Here is a 22,191-nt window from a genome sequence, read left to right as displayed (position 1 = left end):
GAAGCTTGATAAACTAAGCACAGTCAAATGAGGTATGCTTGTATGTGTATATTCACAAATAAAGAGGGTTGTTCATATTGTTCCTTCCCTTACACTGGCACTAGAAAATGCTCTTAGGGTAATTCAAACAGGATAACGAATGTTAAAGTGCTTTGCAAGCTAAAAAAAAAAAAAAAAGCTTTGACTCCTGTGCCACCCCCCTGAGTTTGGTATACTCTTCACATCTGTTGACTTTTAGAATGACTTTTGTGATTATTTTTGCTTGACATGAGAGTCTCAAGTGAGCTGTGATTTCCACTTGATATGTGGGTGTTGAGCGCTTCCTTGGTGGCCCAGCAGTGAAGAACCCACTGATAATGCAGGAGACACGGCAGGAGCTGAAGGTTCAGTCCCTGGGTCGGGAAGATCTCCTGAAGAAGGAAATGACAGCACAATCCAGTGTACTTGCCTGAAAAATCCCATGGGCAGAGGAACCTGGTGGTATCTCTAAACAGTTCAACATGACTTAGCGACTAAATAGCAACAACAGCAGCAGAGGCCAACTCGTTCATAAGATTTCTGACACCAGATGTCTGGGATTTTTCCCACGCTGAATCTCCAACACCAGCTTGATATCCTTTATTCAGTTCTGACACTAACCAGCGGTAGCATAGAGGCTGCTGGTTAAGGGTTGTGAGACTGCCCCTCCCCCAACCCCTAACTTCAGATACTAATCACTAGTATAATCCTCGGGTTGCCTAAAATTTCTGACCAACTTGGCTGCAAATTGGAGGTTCCCACAGTACCCTCCCTGGATTCAGTAATTTGATCGAGCAGCTCATAGAGCTCAGGAAAACAGTTCACTGATTTTATATTTTATAAAGGTTACAAATGAAAAGCTGGATGAAGACATACGTAGGATGAGGTCTGGAAAGGTCTTGAGTGCAAGAGTCTACCTTTTATAATTGAAATGCGCTGTCCTCCACGCACGTAGGTGTGTTCACTAACGGGGAAATACTCTGAACCCAGTACTTTTAGGGTTTTTATGGAGGATTCCTAATGTTAGCATGATCACAAACTGCACTTCCAACCTTTTCCCCTCCTGGAGAATAGGAGATGGGACCAAAAGTCCCAAAGTTCTGCTCCCAGCTTGCTCTTTCTGGTGACCATCCTCCATCCAAGAGAACAGAAAGATATTCCTATCACCTAGGAAATCACAGAGGACTTAGGAGCTCTGTGTCAGATGGTCCCATCACTCAGTAAATTAACGAAAGTCTCAAGAGCTTTGTGTCAGGAACTTGGGTCAAAGAGTAATGATAGTATCTCTCTCTACAAGTCCAAGAGATCTGTGTCAGACACTGGGGCCCTGACCAATATATATGCATATATATAATGTTTGTTTCTTATTTTACAGAGGGTCTACACTGCTGAAGAATGAGACAGCTAGACTTTTAATCTAGGCTTCCATGATAAACTCAGGGCACTGAGTTTTCTATCACATTAATAATTCTAAGGAGATACTAGCATCATTAAAATGTTATTTAATTATACTTTTTATTAAGACGTGTTAATGTGGTTACCGAGTGCTGCTGGATTGTTAATAAATAATCTTTCCAACAAGAATTTTATGATCATGATATACTAAATAGAAAAGCTCTTTAGATTTATCCATGTTATGATTTTGAAAAGTAGTCAAGTTAGGTATTTCTGATGTCAGAAACCCAGTAAGAGTAAGCTGCTGAATTCAAGTTAGTAAAGATATTGAGACATTTCTTATCTGTATGAACAGCAAGAATCTGAAAGCATAATTCCAGCAAATACACTCTTTGAGAATCAGCCCATATGTCACTAGAAGTCTTAATATTTAAGGTGAACTAGAAAATAAGACCAGAAAGATTTCATTTACTTCCAATCTAATTCAACAAACACTTATTGAACTCTTATTAAAGGAAGGTTCTGTTTCAGAGACTGTGCATATATAGATGAATAAAACGAAAACAAACAGAAAAAGCCGACTCTTGCCGACCTCATCCGCAGCGTTTATGGTGGTTGAGCTTGCGCTACGTAAAGCCTGTTTCCTCTGGTCTGCCCTACTTAGACCAGGACAGAGACTCTGGGCATCTGCATTTTCCCAGTGAAGATTAAGACCTCTGCAGGAAGAATCGACAATGACTTGCGGACCTGCTCAATCATTTCCTGCTGATTGCTATTGAAATTCCTTGGAGACTGACACTGGCTTATACATAGCTATCGCTATAGTCCCTACACACTTGTTGCTCAAAGTATGGCCTGTGGGCTAACAGTGTTTGAGTCTACTTGAAAAGTATAGATGACAACTTTTCTCTGTTTGGTAGAATTCACCTGTAAAAGCTATCTAGTCTTGGCATTTCGTTTTGGGTGCAGTTTTTAAATTATCTGTTCTGTTTCATTACTGGCAATTGGCCTGTTCCTATTTTGTATTTCTTCCTGACTCAGACTTGGGAAAATGTGCATTTCTAAGAATTAGTTCAGCACAGAGGGCCTTGAGACAACTCAAACTCTTTATTTAGTACTGAATTATGATTGGGTAAGTGTGTATGTTTCATGCTTAAGTGATTTTTATCCCACTTGTGTGTTCTTTTGGAGTTTAGATACCTAAATGTATTAATGCAGACCAGGTTATGTCCTGTACATTCTAGGTAAGCATTGTGATGTGTGTTTACTGAAAATGCCCAGTGCAGTCAGTGAGTTAGAATGCTGTCTCCTGCAGTAGCTGGTCTCTGTTAGGGTTCCATAACCAGTCCCAGCTGCAGCTTCTCTCAGAGTCACTCTGTCTGACGCTTCTGGAGACGCCGTGTGGAAACAGAGCTTCGGGCGCTGAGCTGTGTCTCCTGTGCGTCGTGGGCTCAGTTTTGTCCAGCTCTCTGTGGCCCCGTGGAGCGCTGAGTTTCACATGGTCTCAGTCCTTCCTCCTCAGATCGAGTGTGTTGTTTTATTTAAGATCGATGAAACATATCTCATTCCTGTCATCTATTATTTCCATTATCTAAGATACTTGAAATTTCACTTTTGTATTTCCTCCCGCAAGTGGTTAATTCTATATTTATGTATGCATTAACTTCTGAAAGATTTGCCTTCTTACAACTAGAATACAAGTCCCATGTATTTAGAGAACATTCGCTTTGTTAACCATTATGCACCAGTTCCAAAAACTTGACTCAACCTATAGTAGTTATTAAAACATATTTATTAAAAAAAATTTTTTTAAACATATTTATTGAATAAATAAGTACATTCCCATACTGTCAAATACCTTTAAACCTCTTTTAGGAGTAGATTACTTATCATATTATGAATGATTTAGTTCAAAGCCCTTCTACATGTTCCTCTGTTTTTCTCTTTAAAATGCTGTCTTTATAAAATGTGGCAAATTTTACTGCTTCTCTAGGCTGATATGATCCTCTGAGTTTCATTTTTCCATTTTAGATAATTTCTACACTAATTAGAAAGCAATGAAAAACATACTATTATTTTTAGTCTCTAAAGCATGAGACTGTAGTGCATTTGTTCTTCCACTATAGTTATTTTTAAAATAAAAGGCAGTGTTTCAGTTTCATAGGTTTCTCTTAACTGCCTGGTGAATGCAGTCATTCTTTTGGGAGGTACTTTCTGACATATACTTGGAGAGTAGAGTATAAGAGCCTGTCTTTAAAAACTCACTGTCCAATAGAATATAAAAATCTTAAGGGGTGTGCCAACAAACAGCCCCTAAAGATCAACAGAAAATCCTGAATCCAGTAAAGCTAAATTTATTTGACATATTGCAATAAGGGAAAATACACTATAGCTGTCACACTCTTGGTAACATCTCTGAAGGGGAAAACCGGGGAGGTGGGGAATAGTTGCATGGTTTTAGAATTTTAGAGAGTAATTTTCAGGTGAATCTTGCAAGAGAGGGAACCAGCTGGGACCGGGCAGAGTTTATGCTGTAACTGCTTTGGGTTGGCACGTACAGGGAAGTGAGGGTTTTGAAGTGCGGTGTGACAAGTAAGTCTCGTCTCCACAAGTCAACTGCTCTTATTTGCTCAGCCTTCTCTTCTAGGAGGGAGTATTCCCTGGAGCAAAAACCTAATTTTACTTTGCTTATTCTCAGTATTGTTTAACATAGTCAGAGGAAGTTTGCTCAGTCTCTGTATTGTTTAACACAGGAAGAGAAAATTATTTTGGCATCAGGTTTCAGTGCTTCGTTTTTGTGATTTATCAGCTTTGGCTGAAGAAGACTATTATCATCTGATCACATGATAAATTATATATGTATCACTGTTTGAGCTATCCAGCTCTTTGGGAAAGACCCTGATGCTGAGAAGGACTGAGTACCGGAGGAGTAGGAGACCAGAGAGGATGAGACAGTTGAACGGCGTCACCAGTTCAAGGAGTCTGAGCAGACTCTGGGCGATAGTGAAGAGCAGGGAAGCATTCTGCGGTCCTTCAGGGCACAAAGAGTAGGACATGATTGAACGACTAAACACCAGCAGCACTGTTTGATGTTATGGCTGTATATAAAGTTTCTGATAATAATCACTGCAGCTGTTTAAGATTTTCTTCTCTATTGGGGGGCAGGTAATTTATTATATACATATTGTTTGATGGAATTGCAGCCATGAAACAATATTTAAGACTGAAGATTAAACAATTGAGCACTACAACACAGACACATACTAATATGAATTATTATCATCAGAACTGTGGTTCACTTCTAAGCCAGAAATAGTCCTCATTCTTGAGAATAGATCAAATCCCACACCCACATTATCTCAAATTATGTATGGGTATTTCTTGTGTTTGTCCAGTTTTGGCATCAGGGTAAATTGAAATAATAGAATGAGTTGAGAAGTATTCTGTCCTCTTCTGTTTTTTAGAAGACTGTGTAAGGAATTGGTCGTGTTTTCATTAACTGTTTGACCATAAAATTCTTTGGAATTCAGCCTCAAAGCAATCTGTACACTGCATTTTTAAAAAATTGTTCATCAACTCACAAATCTACAAGTTATCTGAAAAGTTTATCTGTAAAACTCTACCTTTCCGTAGCTTCATCACATACTATGGATATTACCTTAGCACTTTATGGAGCAGTGTCACATACAAAACAAATCCCCTCTTCTTTTTCCTGAACGTAAAGTATTGTTGATTTGTTACATTGAACTCATAGTGAGCAGCACTATAAGTCATGCTTGAATGAAGCTTATCTAACACACATTTTTTCCTAAGAAGCACATCACAGCCGTCTTGTGCTTGTAGACAGCACTTCACTACACTTGAGGCCATTTAAAATAGCAAAATTACAAAAAAAAGCACGAGAACATGAAAAACTTGACACTAAGTATACGTCAGAAAAGAAACTTGTTCCGTGTGAGAGCTGAAATGACAGGGCAGTGTGTTGCCTGATTTGACCTCAGTTAGAACATGTTTTGGGTGACTCAGATGATTCATTACTTTTTATATAAGTTTGTAAATGACTGTGAACTTGCGCTGAGTGTCCGTTTGGGGGGTTACAAACACATTTTGCAAGTCGTCAAATTTGCAAATGCAGAATCCATGAAGAATGGATCCGTACGTTAGTATGCTCAATAGTGTCCTACATTTCTCCAAGGCTCTCTTCATTGTTCCTCATTCTTATTTTTTTTCTGCTCTCAGATTCTGTGATCTCTATCAGCCTGTCTTCGTGTTTACTGGTTTATTCTTCTCCTAACTCCCATTTCCTGTTGACCCCTGAAGCAGAATTTTTGTTTGGTTATTGGGCTTTTTGAACTCCAGAATTTCCTTTTGGTTCAACTTATCATTTCTATTTTTCATTGATCTTTTCTAATAGATGAGACATTATCATCATATCTTCCTTTAATTCTGTAAGTGTGACTTTCTTTAGTTCTTTGAAGGTATTTGTAATAGCTACTTTAGAGTTTCTCTCCTCAAAGTACATTTGGGCTCTCTAAAATGCAGTTTCCTTTGCCTGTTCTTTTAAATCCTGAAACTATGCTTTCTTGTTTATTTGCCTTTCTCATAGTTGGTACTTTTTTAGTTCCAAACTGGATATTTGATAATACATTGTAGCAGTTCTGATACTAACTCCCTATTTCTAGGGCTATCATTGTTAACTAGTCTACTTGTTTGTTGGCATTTATTTTCTAGTTAGTTGCTTGTTTTAGCTGAGTGAAATTAGTTTTTCCCCAAATGTGCAACCCTTAATGTTGAGCTTAGAGAGTGCAGGCTTGAGTATGACTCCTCCTACCCCACTGGGTTAAAATGGTTTTATCTCTGTCCTCTTTGATTATCTCTTTCAGTGAACTCCCTTTGAGGATACTGCTTTAGTTGCAGATGGCATATCTGCATTGGTATCAGATGCCACAGTTAGCCTATGCTAATTTCTAGTTGATTGCTCTATTGTTTTGACAACACCCTGGTAAATAAATTACTCTGAAGTCTGATCTGATTCTGCTTGAACAGAAACAATCTGATTCCAGTGCTTCTACAACTTCTGTAGGAGTTGTCTTTGAGGTCACATTTTAAGGCTTCCGCCACCCCCAGGAGGACCCTGCTACTTCTTTCCTCAGTTATTTCTACTAACCTTCTAGCTGTTCTGCCTTTTCTCGTATTGCTGTTACAGAGCTATAAGCCCCAACTAATTTACTTATCACCAAAATCACCACTGGTGATTCCAGTGTCCTTAGGCTTGAACTTCTCCACACTCCATTCAATATAAGATGAGTCCTCTTAAGGAGAAGTATGGAGTGCTCTGTGCTTTTAGGCTTCCTCTTCTTCCCGGGCAGAATGTACCTGCTACTGCTTCAGAGTTTAAGGTGAGGACAGCACCCTGTTTCTCTTGCAGAGACACCCATGTTCTATGAGCAGAGTTCTAGGCAAAGATACTGTATGGTCATCTTGGCTTTCTCCTCCTAACATGGAACCTCAGCTATACTCGTGTACTAAGACGAGGATGCTTAAGGTCTAGTATTCTCAGCCTGTCATGGCTGCTGTGGAACTTTTGTCCTACAACAAGGCCCAGGTAGAGGAAGAGAGCCTCTACCTTCTCAGTCATTTTTGCCTGAAATAGAGCTTTAGCCACATGAAGCTGGGAGAGGAAGGGATGAGAAATAGGTGGTCTGCTCCTCTTGGCAGATACCATAACCCTAGGCTTGGACTGTCATGAAAGACTTACTCCATCTTCTTAACTTCCCAAGCCTAGATTAGACCTCCTGTCACTATACCTGGGAAAGGAAGGGGGCAAGGCATGGTTCAGATGGCACTGACTCTGTTCTTCTAAAAGTTAGCAGATTTTCTTGAATAAGTATTTCTCCATTTGTTATATGACCTTAGGATGGCTTCCAGACATATTTAAATTGTTTTCCATACTTTGATCATTTGTTTTTTATTGGGAAGAGGATCCACAGAGTTCCTCACATCACTATTCTAGAAGTGCTTCTGACTTGACTTTTCTGGGATGTGTCACTGTTTATAACATCTTTGCATGAAAAGTTCCCTTGATATCTCTAATTTTCTTGAAGAGATCTCTAGTCTTTCCCATTCTATTGTTTTCCTCTATTTATTTGCATTGATCACTGAGGAAGGTTTTCTTATCTCTCCTTGCTATTCTTTGGAATTCTGTATTCAAATGGGGATATCTTTCCTTTTCTCCTTTGTCTTTCACTTCTTTTCATAGCTGTTTGTAAGGCCTTCCTAGACAGCCATTTTGCCTTTTGCGTTTTTCTCTTGTTGATGTTCTTGATCACTGCCTTCCCTGCAATGTCACAGACCTCTATCCATAGTTCTACAGCCACTATCAGATCGAATCCCTTGAATCTATTTGTCACTTCCACTATATAATTCTAAGGGATTTTATTTAGGTCACACCTGGATGGTCTAGTGGTTTTTCCTACTTTGTCCAATTTCAGTCTGAACTTGGCAATAAGGAGTTCATGATCTGTGCCAGAGTCAGCTGCTGGTCTTGTTTTTGCTGACTGTATAGAGCTTCTCCATCTTTGGCTGTGAAGAATATAATCAGTCTGATTTTGGTATTGACCATCTGGTGAAGTCCATGGGTAGAGGCTTCTCTTGTGTTGTTTGAAGAGGGTGTTTGCTCTGACCAGTGTGTTCTCTTGGCAAAGCTCTGTTAGCCTTTGCCCTGTTTCATTCTGTACTCCAAGGCCAAATTAGCCCAGAGACTTTGAAAGATGGGGCCTGACTGTTCTCTAATTGTGATATACATCTATCATCACCGTGGTGGTTTGTGAACTTGATAACAGCTGTGAAGTTTGGCACTTCCTCACAGTTAATACATGCCGGTATCTGAAATTTGTTTGTTCTGTTGTGGGATAGGCATTATTTAATTAAATAACTGTAATGTATGGATGTGAGAGTTGGACTGTAAAGAAAGTTGAGTGCAGAAGAACTGATGCTTTTGAACTGTGGTGTTGGAGAAGACTCTTGAGAGTCCCTTGGACTGCAAGGAGATCCAACCAGTCCATCCTAAAGGAGATCAGTCCTGGGTGTCCTTTGGAAGGACTGATGTTGAAGCTGAAACGCCAATACTTTGGCCACCTCATGCGAAGAGCTGACTCATTTGAAAAGACCCTGATGCTGGGAAAGACTGAGGGCAGGAGGAGAAGGGGACGACAGAGGATGAGATGGTTGGATGGCATCACCAACTCGATGGACATGGGTTGGGGTGGACTCTGGGAGTTGGTGATGGACAGGGAGGCCTGGCGTGCTGCAGTCCATGGGATTGCAAAGAATCGGACATGACTGAGCGACTGAACTGAACTGAACTGAACTGAAATTCATGCATGAGCAAACTGTTCAGAGTGAGAACTGCCTGTATAGCATATGTTGAGTAATGTCCCATGGTAAGAAACAAATACCTAGAGGCCTGTAGGATGAGAATTTGTATCTTGTTATGAGGAAGTCTTTCTCTAAGCGGAGTGTGAAATTGAGATATAAAGGAAAAAGAGAGTTGCTTTGACTTCAGAAAAATGAAAGAATTCTGCATAGCAAAAGGCAACCCAAATAGAGTTAAAGATAACTGGCAAACTTGGAAACATAAACATTTGATGATGTCTTTGGCCAGCAATTCCCTTTTTTCACCGTAGAATGAGGGGGAAATCTCAGTGAGCCAAACCTCATGAATCAATAGATAAGAGGTTAGACTAAATTTCTCATATGGTGTGGATTTAATTTTATGGAATGCAAAGTATCTTCCTGTAGGAAACACGGAGTATTAGCAGTCTTATCCAAATCCTTAGCAGTGCACGCAGGTAAACCTTGCGTAACTGTGTGATGGGTGAGTCTCTTTTCTGTTCTATAAGAGAGAGAGAACAATGAGCAGAATGTGTGTTTCTCCAGGGCCGAATTCTAGTATTGTCTCTGGACCACTGAGCTTTTTAAAAAATCGAAACGCACAGTCTCTCGCCAATCACTCTGAAACAATCAAGAGGGAAAGAAATGGAAAGGTTGATGAACTTGCCAGTCACCGTTGTGGTCCTGACTCCTGAAAATAGTGATGATGGGGAGGATGAGATGTCACATATCTGAAACTTACAGGGCATGAAGATTCAGATGTCCAGGGTGTAGATTCACATGGAGTAGGGAAGAATGCCTCTCATAACCTACCTCAGCTGAATTACTTATTGGGAATTGTTGATTAAGAAATGAGAGGATACAGGCAGGAGCAACTCCTGAAATAGTGCCTAAATAACTCAAATATTCCTAAGGAATCCTGCGGACAACTGTGTCAGAGAGGAACTGACAAATGGAATATAATAAGCACAGAGATCATGCCCTTGTCAGCTAGCATACGGAGAGCATTACTGATCCTCAGCAAATTGCCGGGAGCCAACACACGAGACCCTACCCCTAAAGAGGCCATAGGGGAGAAAACCTGACGGGCAAGGCGAATCAGGTTTTCAGGGGTTTTGGAAAGCTGCCCCCGGCTCTCACCTTAAAGATGATATCTGTCTTTCTGATGCCTGCCTCAATGGACTACTCCCTAATTTCTCTGACACAGGCAGGAAGGCCTTCCCCGATCTCTTCCCAAATAAGAATCAATTTAGAATTTTAATCAATAAGTTTCCCAGGTGGTGGTATTTTATGAGATTATTTAGGGTGAAAGGAGTGTTTTAATTTAAACTCCTTTGCTGGTATTTTAGTTTGTTTGGCAAATGCGTTTAGGTCCTTGGTACTAATATGCATGATTGCTTATAATATCCTAATCATAAAACAGCATAAAGAACCTGATCACCTAAAGTCTTTAGTAGGCACAGAGCCCTTCGGGGGTGAGGAAGCCCTATGAGAGAACATAAAAATATTATTCTAAAAGTGGTTATAGTTAAAGATTTAGAAAAATAAGAGTTTAAATTTGTTAATTTTAACCAGGAATGCTAAACAGGGGCTGCCTGACTGGAGCTGCAGAGTCTTTGTCTGGTAAACCTTTTAGATAAATTTAACTGATAACTTCTGCAAAAGGATTGACCTTTGTGTTCATTAAAGAATAGATTACGGAAAACAGCTTTGCATTCACCTAGGTCATAAAATGTCAATAGGCCCCAAGGCCAGAAGATAATGTACAAGACCCTCATAAACAAAGAAGTATGCAGAAAACACCCTGGTTTCGTGAAGGACAAGCTGACGTAATGTTAAACTATCTTCCCCTTAGAAATGTACAAACTTAGGGTATAAAAGCTATGGTAAAAAATAAAGCATTGCCAGACTCTTCCAGACTCTCTGCACCCGCGTCTGGTCATTCTCTCTCTCTCTCTCTCTCTCCCTCTCTCTCTCTCTCTCTCTCTCTCTCTCTCTCTCTCTCTCTCTCTCTCTCTCGCAGACTTGGCCCTATCAATGCTAGTCTCACGTCTCTCTCTCTCTCTCTCTCTCGCCGACGCCGTTCATCCTGAGGGTATCCCCTGGATCCTGCCGAGGCTGGACCCCGGCAGCAAATCATTACTGATCCTCAGAAAAATGTAATGTGACTGGGCCTAAAACCTGGTTGGAATTTTCCATAGATGTGTGATATTGGAGATGTGTTTGCAGCTGCACTTGCCAAATCTCCTTTTCAAAGCACAGTAGGTCATGGCCAGAGGAGCAAGGGCAGCTCTGCTCGCTCTCAGGCAGAAAAGGATTTTAGAAATGTCAGGTTCTCTCCCACAAAGGAAGGGGTTAGCAGATTATGAATTGGTGATTAGTACAAGTGTCTGTGATCCCTCAACTAATTTCCATCTTGAAGCTGGGATATAAAGACTCAGGTGCTGTGTGGTGAGTCACAATCTCTGAATAGGTGCTTAGTCAGGACGGATGGGCTGAATCCGGGTCTCGGCATCTGGTACCCAGCTCTTTTTCCAGCAGGATGCCTTTAGACATGACCCTGACACCTTTGCATCCATAGCTTTTTGTTGTTGTTTGGTTGTTTGAGTATATAAAATGGTGATAACACTACTTGGTGGCATATTCAATTAAAAAAAAATAGCAACCTTTCATTACTCAGTGCAGATCAAACAGGAAATGCTTTCACTTAGTAACCCTGCTTAACAATTTTCTGGACTCTTCTGCGCTGGGCCAGATTCAGAAATACACAAGTGAAAGATGAGACAGTACATCATGTTTTATTCAATTGGGTCTTGATACCTGTGTGTGACTCTTAACCAAGTAGTATGCAGTAGTTAAGGACACAGATTGAAATTGTTTAGAGTGTGTCCTAAACTCTGACTGCCAGGATTTAAACCTCAACTCTGGAGATTGTAAAACCTGGGAAAAATTGCTCTCCTAAACTTCATTTCCTGCAACCGAGAAACATAACTGTATCTTCCTTGTTGTGTACTGAATAATACCCTTGTCCCTAAATATCCATATTCTAATGCCCAGAACCTGTGAATGTCACATTAAATGACAGAAGGGATTTTGCCAATGGGATTAAATTAAGGTTATTGATAGGAAGATTCTCCTGGGTTACCTGGATGGGCACTCAGTCATCACTGGTGTCCTCACGAGAGAGAGGTAGAGGGAGATTTGACTCCAAAGAGAAAGTGATGATGAAGCTAGGTTTGGATTGATGCAGCCAGAAACCAAGGAATGCTGACAAGAAAACAGATTCTGTCTTAGAGCCTCTAGAGGGGGCATGAATGGTCCTACCAACTCCTGATTTCAGTCCAGTGAAACTGGTTTTGGACCTCTGTCTTCCAGAACCGTAAGAAAATGTGTTTCATTTTAAGCCACCAAGTTTGTAGTAATATTACAGCAACCGTACCGAACAAATGTGCACCTCTTAGGAACTATTACCCCAGTTAAGATGTGTGCCTGGAAGCACACTTAGTGGAATAGCAGCATGCAGCAGGTTTGCCATCATAAGCCATTCTTAAAAACCTGAATCCTTGGCTTTGCGGGATCATCAGATCCAGTACAGTGGTTGCCGTTTTTCTCCTTGTTCATCCTGGTAACATGTCTGGACAGCTAGTAGAGAGAGCTCTGTCCTTCTCCACAGGTCCTCTCACCTCTATTAATTAGAAGGAAAGTAAAAGTTGCTCGGTCATGTCCAACTCTTTGGAGACCCCATAGCCCCCCAGGCTCCTCTGTTCATGGGGAGGCTCCAGGCAAGAATACTGGAGTGGGTTGCCATACCTTGCTCCAGGGGATCTTCCCAACCAAGGGATCGAACCCAGGTCTCCTGCATTGCAGGCGGATTATTTGCCAACTGAGCCACGAGGGAAGCCCAAGAGTACTGGAGTGGGCAGTTTCCCTTCTTCAGGGGATCTTCCTGACCCGGGAATCGAACTGGGGTCTCCTGCATTGCAGGCAGACTGTTTCCCAACTGAGCTACCCAGGAAGTCCTAACGAGAGGGAAGAGGTTACTTAAGTAAGACGTTACTTAAGCCACCATCTTCTTTTCCTCTCCTTTATGACTCTTCATCCAACTGGTCTTTATAAATTTTAAAGAAAACAAAGTCATTTCTCAATGGATTCAGATACTACCCCAAATTAATATTCCCCAAAAGTTCTTATTCTTATTTCTAGACCTCATCACCAGAAATTCCTGAGCCTAAACCCTGCCTAGCTTCTAGGATCAGTCATTTTCTCATTTCTCCCTTTTCCTTTTAGTTGAGTCTTGTCATTTTTGTCCCTTCCCTAAACATAACTTGTAATAAGGTGACATAGCAAAGTGATGAAAGTATAGATGGTTTGTTTTAATCCTGGGTTTTTGCCATCTACTTACTGTGCGACATTGGACAGGCTCTTTAACCTCTCTGGGCCTCAGTTTCAAAAAAATAAGTCAGTATTATAAATAATACCTACCTAAGATTGCAATTGTGAGGATTAAATGGGCTTAAGCACTTGCTAAGCACTTAAAATAGTACTTGTTGTAGTGTAAGCACTATAATTGTGCTTGCTAATAATCATAAGTGCAATTCCCAGCACATAACTTACTCAACTTTCTGTCATCACTTTGAGGTATGTATTTGATGAAATCAGTAAAATCATTCTGTTTCAAGGGGAACAGAAAAGTATTTTTGAGCAATTGTCCATGTGGCTATTTCACCACATTTAGTGTTTTCAGATTTCTGTACAACAGCCTGGGCTAGTCCAGCAGCAAATTAAAAATGGACAGAGCTTATGTTTTGCACCCTTTATCTCACTGTCCCCCCGCCTCCCCCACACACATCCCCATCTCTTTGGACATAAGCTTTCATTTTTCCTCCATGTTCTGAAAACCTACTTCTAAGAAAGTGTCTCGGTTCATCCATGTCGCCACAAAGTAGCATTGGCATATAGACACTATCACGTGTGAAATAGCTACTAGTGGGAAGCTGCCGGATAACCCGGAGAGCCCAGCCTGGTACTCTGTGATGGCCTGGAGGGGAGTGAGGGGAGGGCTGAGGTAGGCTCAAGAGGAAGGGGAGATACAGATATAGATAATTATATGTTTATATTATATATAATGTATATATTATATATGTATATATAATTATGACTGATTTGCTTTGTTGTATGGCATAAACCAACACAACATTGTAAAACAAGTATCTGCCAGTTTAAAAACCAAAGGTGTGTGATCTCCAACTTAGCGTGAATTTAAGACAATAGTGCCACTTGTCTCAGAGAGACAACTTTTCAAGCCTGGTTCTGTTTCTCAAGGTTGTTTTGTTTTTCTGTCTCTCCTAGCCTTTCCACCTTGGGCAAATACGGGAGGTCCACATTGTGGCTCCAACACTTAGCACCCGCGGCGTTCTCCAGGCCTGAGAGGAGCGTCTGAGGGCGGCACCCCTGTCCCGGGGCTGCTGAGGGACCGCGCCCGGCTCCGTCTCACGTGAGGCGTCAGCTGCTGCTCAGGCAGCCCCTCGCCTCTCGTCACCCTGGGTGACGGCAGCGCCCGGTCCAGGGAGGGCCTGGGTGGGCTCAGCATAGGCAAGGGTGTTTCTGGATCTCTGAGAAGAAAATATCGGCGACAAGAAAGACATGCATTCATGAGTCTGGGATTCTCAAATCTTCCACAAGCCGCCTGCTAATTCTTGAGAGGTATATGTGGGGGAAATGCCCTGCTTGATAATAACGAGAGTTTTAGCCTGAAGTTCCACACAAAATTTCTAATCTTAAGAAATGTAAGAGGCCCTAGGTGAGATCTCACTCGTGGCCTAGACCAGTATTGGGCACAGTATGGAATAAGGACTACCTGGCTCATAATGACCTGAAGTACTGGTTGAAATCCAGATTGTTAACTCTCCCACAAGGCAAGGAAATTAGGAGTGATGGGGCCAGAATTATGCCGTTTTCATGATCAGTAACTAGTGGTTATTTCCAGTCTAACCTGAAAGCAATTTGGTCTCTTTTCTTTCAGGGTCTTATGCTTCCTTTGGTCTTAGAGCTTCAAACTGAGGAGGGGGAGGGGCAAGGGTTCTGAAAGAGGAGGGGATCCAGGCAAGGAAACAGTGTTGCCTTTGAACATTTTAAAAATAGTTTATTCTGGGGAAATGGTTCAAGAGAACAAAAGAAGGTGGGTCAGATTTTAGGAGAAGTGATGACATTTTGTGAGAAAATAGCAGTTGAAGGAAAAAGCAAACTGAAATACAGCATGAGTTTAAACAGTTGATGATAGAGACAGAAGTAGGAGCATCATGCCTACAGAGAGGGAAATACAGTTCTACCATTCTGTTGTCCCCAGGACCGAGCAGAACTTAGTTAATTTAACTTACTGGTTTTCAACCCATAGCATCAACCTGTAAATAAAACACAGGACACTTTGTTGTGTTTGCATAACAAATTATAAATATTATCATCACAGGTAAAGCAAACATGCTATTGCCCAAAGGTGAGCTGTACAAGGGGAAAGACAGAACTGGGGGCACAAGCAGTCTCAGGCATAAAGAAAATGATGAGATTAGAGTGAAAGTGAGTACTGTAGCTATGTCCTATAGCTAATATTTCCTGAGAGCTTCCGTGTGTTGGACATTGAAGGCTGCAGATGTGTTATTATTTGCATCATCACGAGCAAATCCACGCAGTGGTGGTTATCATCCAGTTCCTCATCATACAGGTGAGGAAACAGAGGCCCAGGAAGGTTGAGTAAATTGCTCAGGATTGCAGAGCTAATATACTGAAGAACAAAGCTTCCGAGCCAAGTGGTCCATCTCCAGAACCAAGGCTTTTAGCCACTAGGCTACTACTTCTCCCTTCAATAAAAGCCAGCAAAAATTGCATGGCATTACAGAAGAGAGGCAGCAGAAGTGATGAAATGAATATGATGTATTGGAGGGAAGAGGGATGAGAAGTAGTGGGGGTAGGAGTTTATCTTCCTGCCTCATGCTAGGGTGCTAAAATGGATCTACAATGGATACAGCAGATCAACATAATGTCTAGAATTATGGGGGCAACATTCCTGTGGCCAAAAACTGTCTCTGGAGAGGGGAACTGGGGTTATAAAAGTTGAATTTCTGTATTTGAGATGCTATCATGTCCACATAGTATTTTCATAACAATATTTCCATTTATTTAGATGTAGCTTCAACTGTGTAAATGCATTAAAACATGAAATTCAAAATCATCTTTATATCTCATACATTTGCTAAGTGCTTGCCTTATCAGAATTGTTGTTTTCAGCTTTGAAGGATTTTTGTTTTTTAATGAAAAGCATTATAAATTTTAAAAGTTAAAAATTGTCCCTGGTGATGTTGTCCTGCATGGCCGAGAGAAGGTGTGGAACTATTAGAAGCAAACTGTATTTCAGCCCTGCTTCTGGTAGGGAAGGAGAGTGTCTGAAGTCAGGCAACAGGAGCTTTGATCCTCTGGAGTCGGAAGGAACAACTTGGAGTAAATGAATCAGGCGGCAGGGTGCCGGGAGGAGGCTGTCGGCCTCTCTGTGATGGTGTTCTTTGTTTTGCAGGACTAATCTCAGAAATGTTGCATTAGGCTCAGTGCTGTGCATTTTTAGGCTGCAGTATTTTTCCATCTGTATACTTCATGAAAGCAAGCACTTTTATGCTCCCTTTAAAATGGGAATCTCCTATTTGAATTGCCTGGTGAGGACATTTGAAGTAATTCATAAAGCATACATATGCATGCTCTATCTCCATCTATGTAGCTATCAGTTATCCTTTCCCTACTCACCTGCCTGTATTAGTCTGCTCAGGCTGCTATAACAGAATAGCATAGACTAAGTGGCTTAAACAAGAGACATTTCACACTTCTGGGAAGTCTTAAGAGCAAGGCAGAAACACTTCCAGGTGAGTCCTCCATTTTTGGCTTGTAGATGGCCATCTCCTTGCTGTGTCCTCCTCACATGGTGGAGAGAGAAAGCTTTCGTGTTTTTTCTGTTTCTTATAAGAGCTAATCCTATCATGACAGCTCTACCCTCATGGCCTCTTCTAAACCTAGTTACCTCCTAAAAACTCCATCTCCTAATTCCATCACACATAAGGGGATAGGGCTTCAATATATGAATCTGTGGAGGGGGACAAAAAAATTGTCTTAACTCTCTATATCTGTCTCTCTATCTGTCTTTATGTGTAGAATAATAACAGTGGCTTATAATTCATTTCCCTGTGTTATTTTATCCTTCCAAACTCGTGTGAGGTAAATTGGCCATAGGAAAATCACTGATTTCACTGAAACTTTTGAAGGTTGAATTAACTTTGTGATCACACAATCAATAAATGATGATGCCACAATTCAATCCACATCTTCTCCATCCTCCTTTCCTCTTCTCTTCTCCCTTCCCACTTTCTGACTTTCTTCCAGCCGCATTATTTACTAGCTTTTCCCTTAGGGCATTGGTGTCCTTCTTCTGGGCTTTGGAGAGGTTATTCCCATTATCTGGAATGCTTTTTCCTCAGGTATCTGACTCAGTTCCCTCCCGCTACACTGTTCAAACTCCACCTTCCCAGTAAGACTTATCCTGTTCTACTGTTTAACTGGAACACCTTGTTTCTCTGCCCATACACTGCTCAATCTCTGTTGCGTTTGTTACTAGGCTTCCCTGGAGGCTCAGTCAGTAAAGAATCCACCTGTAATGCAGGAGACCTGGCCCGATCTCTGGGTCAGGAAGACCCCCTGGAGAAGGAAATGGCAACCCACTCCAGTATCCTTGCCTGGAAAATCCTGTGGACAGAGGAGCCTACAGGTGGGCTACAGTCCCTGGGGTTGCAAAGAGTCTGACACAACTTAGCAACTAAACCACACCACCAGCTTGTCAGATAATTTACACTGATTTCTGTTCTCCCCTCTGACTACAGGATAGGCTACAGAGAGTCAGGAGTTTTGCCTTTATTGAACCTCCTGGAGGCCCAGCAAAACTCTAGGGTCTGCAAGAACTGGACACAGTTATACCTCTTATATTTGGTATTTTAGCAGCCTATCTCAGAGCCAAGCCAGTTATTGAAGAGAATCTTTTCTGATACTTTAAGCAGTATGATCAACTTGAAGTAAACTTAAATTTTCAACAATTACAGAGCAGGCATGGACTCTTCCTTTGTTTCTCCAGACACATGAACCTGGATACAAAGTCCATCCTCTCTGGGTGAAGTGGGAACATACAGAGATGACTGGCCTCAGTTTCAATTGGATCAAAAGATGCACAAAAGAGACATTTAAACGTTTTCAAAAACGAAAACCATCAAGTGTGTTTCCTCTTCACACATCAGGGATTGTCTGGCCTCTGGTGTGGTTCGAGTGGTGCAGGGGGAGAGAGAGAGACATAGAGAAGTAAGGATGAGCTGCCCTGTCTCTCCCTCCTCTGGACCTTAGTTCTTCCTGGACTGTCACTCCTTACACTCAAAGCAGATTTCAGAAGTCAGCACACATGGTCATAATGTATGCCTAGCTCCACAACCCAGTCACTGGGACCCAGAAAATTTTGCAACCTTAAGTCTGCCTCAACACATCATGACTCATATATATCAATGGGTAAAGACACACAAACAGTAGTAGATTAACAGGAATAAGTTTTTACTTATATATAAATTACCTATATACATATTTGCCCATAAAGCTGGGAAAGATAAGTGTCCATTGAGGCAAATGGGTAGGGGGAGAGGAAGCAGCTAAAGACAGCTGTAGAACTTGCCAGTTCCAAGTGTAGGGAAAATATCCAGAAGTTTGGGTCGGCCAAGTTTACAGTCAAACCAGGGATGGCATAGTGGATGATACATGCAGATTACTTTCCATCCTCCACATGGAACTTCTCAATTCTGGTATGTAGTTCTGAACTGGGCTCAGATACTTCTCAGCCTGCACGACACACACACCCACCTTCCTCACCCATGCACATACAACACACACCTACCCGTGCATATCGCTGAGCGTGTGGTCCTTTGGCTCATTGCTGCTAAAGGCAACATCGTGCTCCTCCAAAGTCAGAGGGGTGCCCTGAGTTGGGGTCCCAGGAGTTCTGAGTGCAGACGTTCCTCTCTAAATATATATGGTGCTATCCCCCATCGTACTACGTGGGTTTGGGCTGGGGAGGCCTGGGTGCTTTGTGTGAATGGGACAGCAGAAGTGTACCCAGTCACAGCGGGTGAGGTGCTGGCCCCCGTCACCCGCTCTGTGCTTTGCATATGTGAGTTCCGAGCCCAGTGGCAGGTGCTGACACTGGGGCCTCCCATCCGAGATGAGATGTGGCTCCTTCCATGTGTTCACCCATGGTGTATTGGCCAGGTGGGTCCCAGTTGTACTGATGGGAAGTGTGGCTACCAGGTCCTCCATTCCTGGGAATGATGACGTTCCCTCCTATACCACCACCACTTGGATCTTGGACAGGTGGACCCCTTGTGTTTGGAAGTCAGGTGGAACTTCTAGTGGGTTTCAAGCCAGGGGTGGGTCTCACAGTTGCAAATCCAATGGATGCAGTGTTGTTCTAGTGAAAAGTTGAAATTGACTTGTCCCTTGACACAAATTTCTTCTTCATGGTGATGGGATTTGTAACTGTAGATTGTCTACACTCATGTGGGTCCTGGGTGCAGTGATGGGAAGTGGTAACACCCCGACCTCTAACCATAAGGATGGTGGTTTCCCCTGCCGTGACTCTACCACCTGGACTTGGCTGAAGGAGACCCCAGGCGTTTGGATTCAAGTTGGAACCAGATACGTGCCCGGATGCTGGGATGGGGGCTTGCTGTTCCTACTGCAGCAGCCAGCTGCAATGAGATGAGCCCAAGGTGATCTGGCCACAGTAGGAACACAGGTGGTGCTGGGTGTCCCACACAGTTCTGTGCAAAAGTGAGGTGGGCCAGATGCTTCTGAATAAGTGAGGCCTAGGGCATTCACACCAACCCAAAACTCCCACCAGCCATAGAGGCTGCAGCCCCATCAACAGTGGGCCTCATGTGGTACTAGCAAGACAGCAAGCTACTGTCTCCAGGACTGGGCACTGTGGTATCCATTCCAAAACCAGAAGTAGCAGATACATCCCTGGGGAAAATACCTGAGCTGTAGACAGAGGGCGGCTGCATGTTGATGGTGGTGGTGGAAGACAGGGGATCTGGTAAACCCGAATCCATTATCCTTCCTCTGGGTGGCTGGACTGCAGAAGAGGTTAGCTTTTCATCTTGTGCTAGGGCTAATGGGTTTCCCAGTGGAATAGACTTGTTAGGCTTCTTCCTATTGTTGGCCCCAGATGTGGGTTCAATGGTGAGTTCTGGGTTTCAAGCTTCACTTGAAACATGGGTACCTCTGTTGACCACGTCCACAGGTAAATAAGTCGAGGCTCGGGTCCAGGCATCGCTGCCACTGGGTGCTGTGTTCTCAGAACCAGGAAGAGCCATGTGGTATGAGTAGTGGTTGTCCTTGGAGTCAGAGGTAGACTAGAAAGTAAAGTCTGAGGAGGAGGTGCATCCATAGCTTTGATGTCAAAGACTGGTTTGACATCTGTAGAGATGCTGACTGCTGAAGCATAGATAACTGCCGAAGCCATAGGTGGGGGGCTGGGGGAGGCAGGAGCCGAAGCCATAGATGGGGTTTGGGGAAAACAGGAGCTGAAGCAATAGATGGGGGGCTGGGGGAGGCAGGACCTAAAGCCATAATTTGGGGACTGAGGGAAAGAGCCAAAGCCCTAGAGAGGGGGCCAGGGAAGACAGGACCAAAAGCTGTAGATGGGGGGCTAGGGGAGAGAGTGGGCAGAACCCTAGATGGAGGGATGGGGAAGACACTGGCTGGAGTCCTACACAGTGGGGCCGGGGAAGACAGGACCCAAGGCCGTAGATGGGGTTCCCAGGGAGACATTAACCAGAGTCCCAGGTGGGGGCCCGGGGAAGGCGCCAGCCGGAGCCCCAGATGAGGGCCCGGGAAAGGTAGCAGCCTGACCCCCAGGTGGGGGCCCGGGAAAGGCGGCAGCCGGAGGCCCAGGTGGGGGCCCGGGAAAGGCGGCAGCCTGATACCCAGGTGGGGGCCCGGGGAAGGCGCCAGCCGGAGCCCCAGGTGGGGGCCTGGGAAAGGCAGCAGCCTGATACCCAGGTGGGGGCCCGGGGAAGATGGCAGCCGGAGACCCAGATGAGGGCCTGGGAAAGGCAGCAGCCTGATACCCAGGTGGTGGCCCGGGGAAGGCGGCAGCCGGAGCCCCAGGTGGGGGCCCGGGGAAGGCGCCAGCTGGAGCCCCAGATGAGGGCCCGGGAAAGGCAGCAGCCTGACCCCCAGGTGGGGGCCCGGGAAAGATGGCAGCCGGAGACCCAGATGAGGGCCTGGGAAAGGCAGCAGCCTGATACCCAGGTGGTGGCCCGGGGAAGGCGGCAGCCGGAGCCCCAGGTGGGGGCCCGGGGAAGGCGCCAGCTGGAGCCCCAGATGAGGGCCCGGGAAAGGCAGCAGCCTGACCCCCAGGTGGGGGCCCGGGAAAGGCGGCAGCCGGAGCCCCAGATGAGGGCCCGGGAAAGGCAGCAGCCTGACCCCCAGGTGGGGGCCCGGGGAAGGCGCCAGCCGGAGCCCCAGATGAGGGCCCGGGAACCGCAGCAGCCTGACCCCCAGGTGGGGGCCCGGGGAAGGCGGCAGCCGGAGCCCCAGATGAGGGCCCGGGAAAGGCAGCAGCCTGACCCCCAGGTGGGGGCCCGGGGAAGGCGCCAGCCGGAGCCCCAGATGAGGGCCCGGGAACCGCAGCAGCCTGACCCCCAGGTGGGGGCCCGGGGAAGGCGGCAGCCGGAGCCCCAGATGGGGGCCCGGGAAAGGCGGCAGCCTGACCTCCGAGTGGGGGCCCGGGGAAGACGACAGCCTGACCCCCAGGTGCGGGCCCGGGGAGGGCGCCAGCGGGAGCCCCAGATGAGGGCCTGGGAAAGGCAGCAGCCTGACCCCCAGGTGGGGGCCCGGGGAAGGCGGCAGCCGGAGCCCCAGATGGGGGCCCGGGAAAGGCGGCAGCCTGATAACCATGTGGGGGCCCAGGGAAGGCGGCAGCCGGAGCCCCAGATGAGGGCTCGGGAATGGCGGCAGCCTGACCTCCGGGTGGGGGCCCGCGGAAGACGACAGCCTGACCCCCAGGTGGGGGCCCGGGGAAGACAGCAGCCGGAGCCCCAGATGGGGGCTTGGGAAAAACAGAGGCTCTCTGCTGCCCATCAGTGGCTGCAAATGTAGGGTGAGGGTTGGTTTGGGAGTGAAAGGCATAGTTAAAGATTGAAGCAGGGCAGGAGACCGTCGGCACAAATGGCGCTGGTGGTGTCTGGTCTCCCTGCAGTGCGTGTCTGCTCCACCCCAATACCTGGGGGAGACTGAAAGGTTACAGCATGAGCCGGG

The sequence above is a fragment of the Muntiacus reevesi genome, chromosome 22, assembly GCF_963930625.1.
Source record: "Muntiacus reevesi chromosome 22, mMunRee1.1, whole genome shotgun sequence".
NCBI lineage: Eukaryota > Metazoa > Chordata > Mammalia > Artiodactyla > Cervidae > Muntiacus > Muntiacus reevesi.
The sequence above is the reverse complement of the archived record's forward strand: the minus strand, read 5'-3'. Positions refer to the sequence as shown.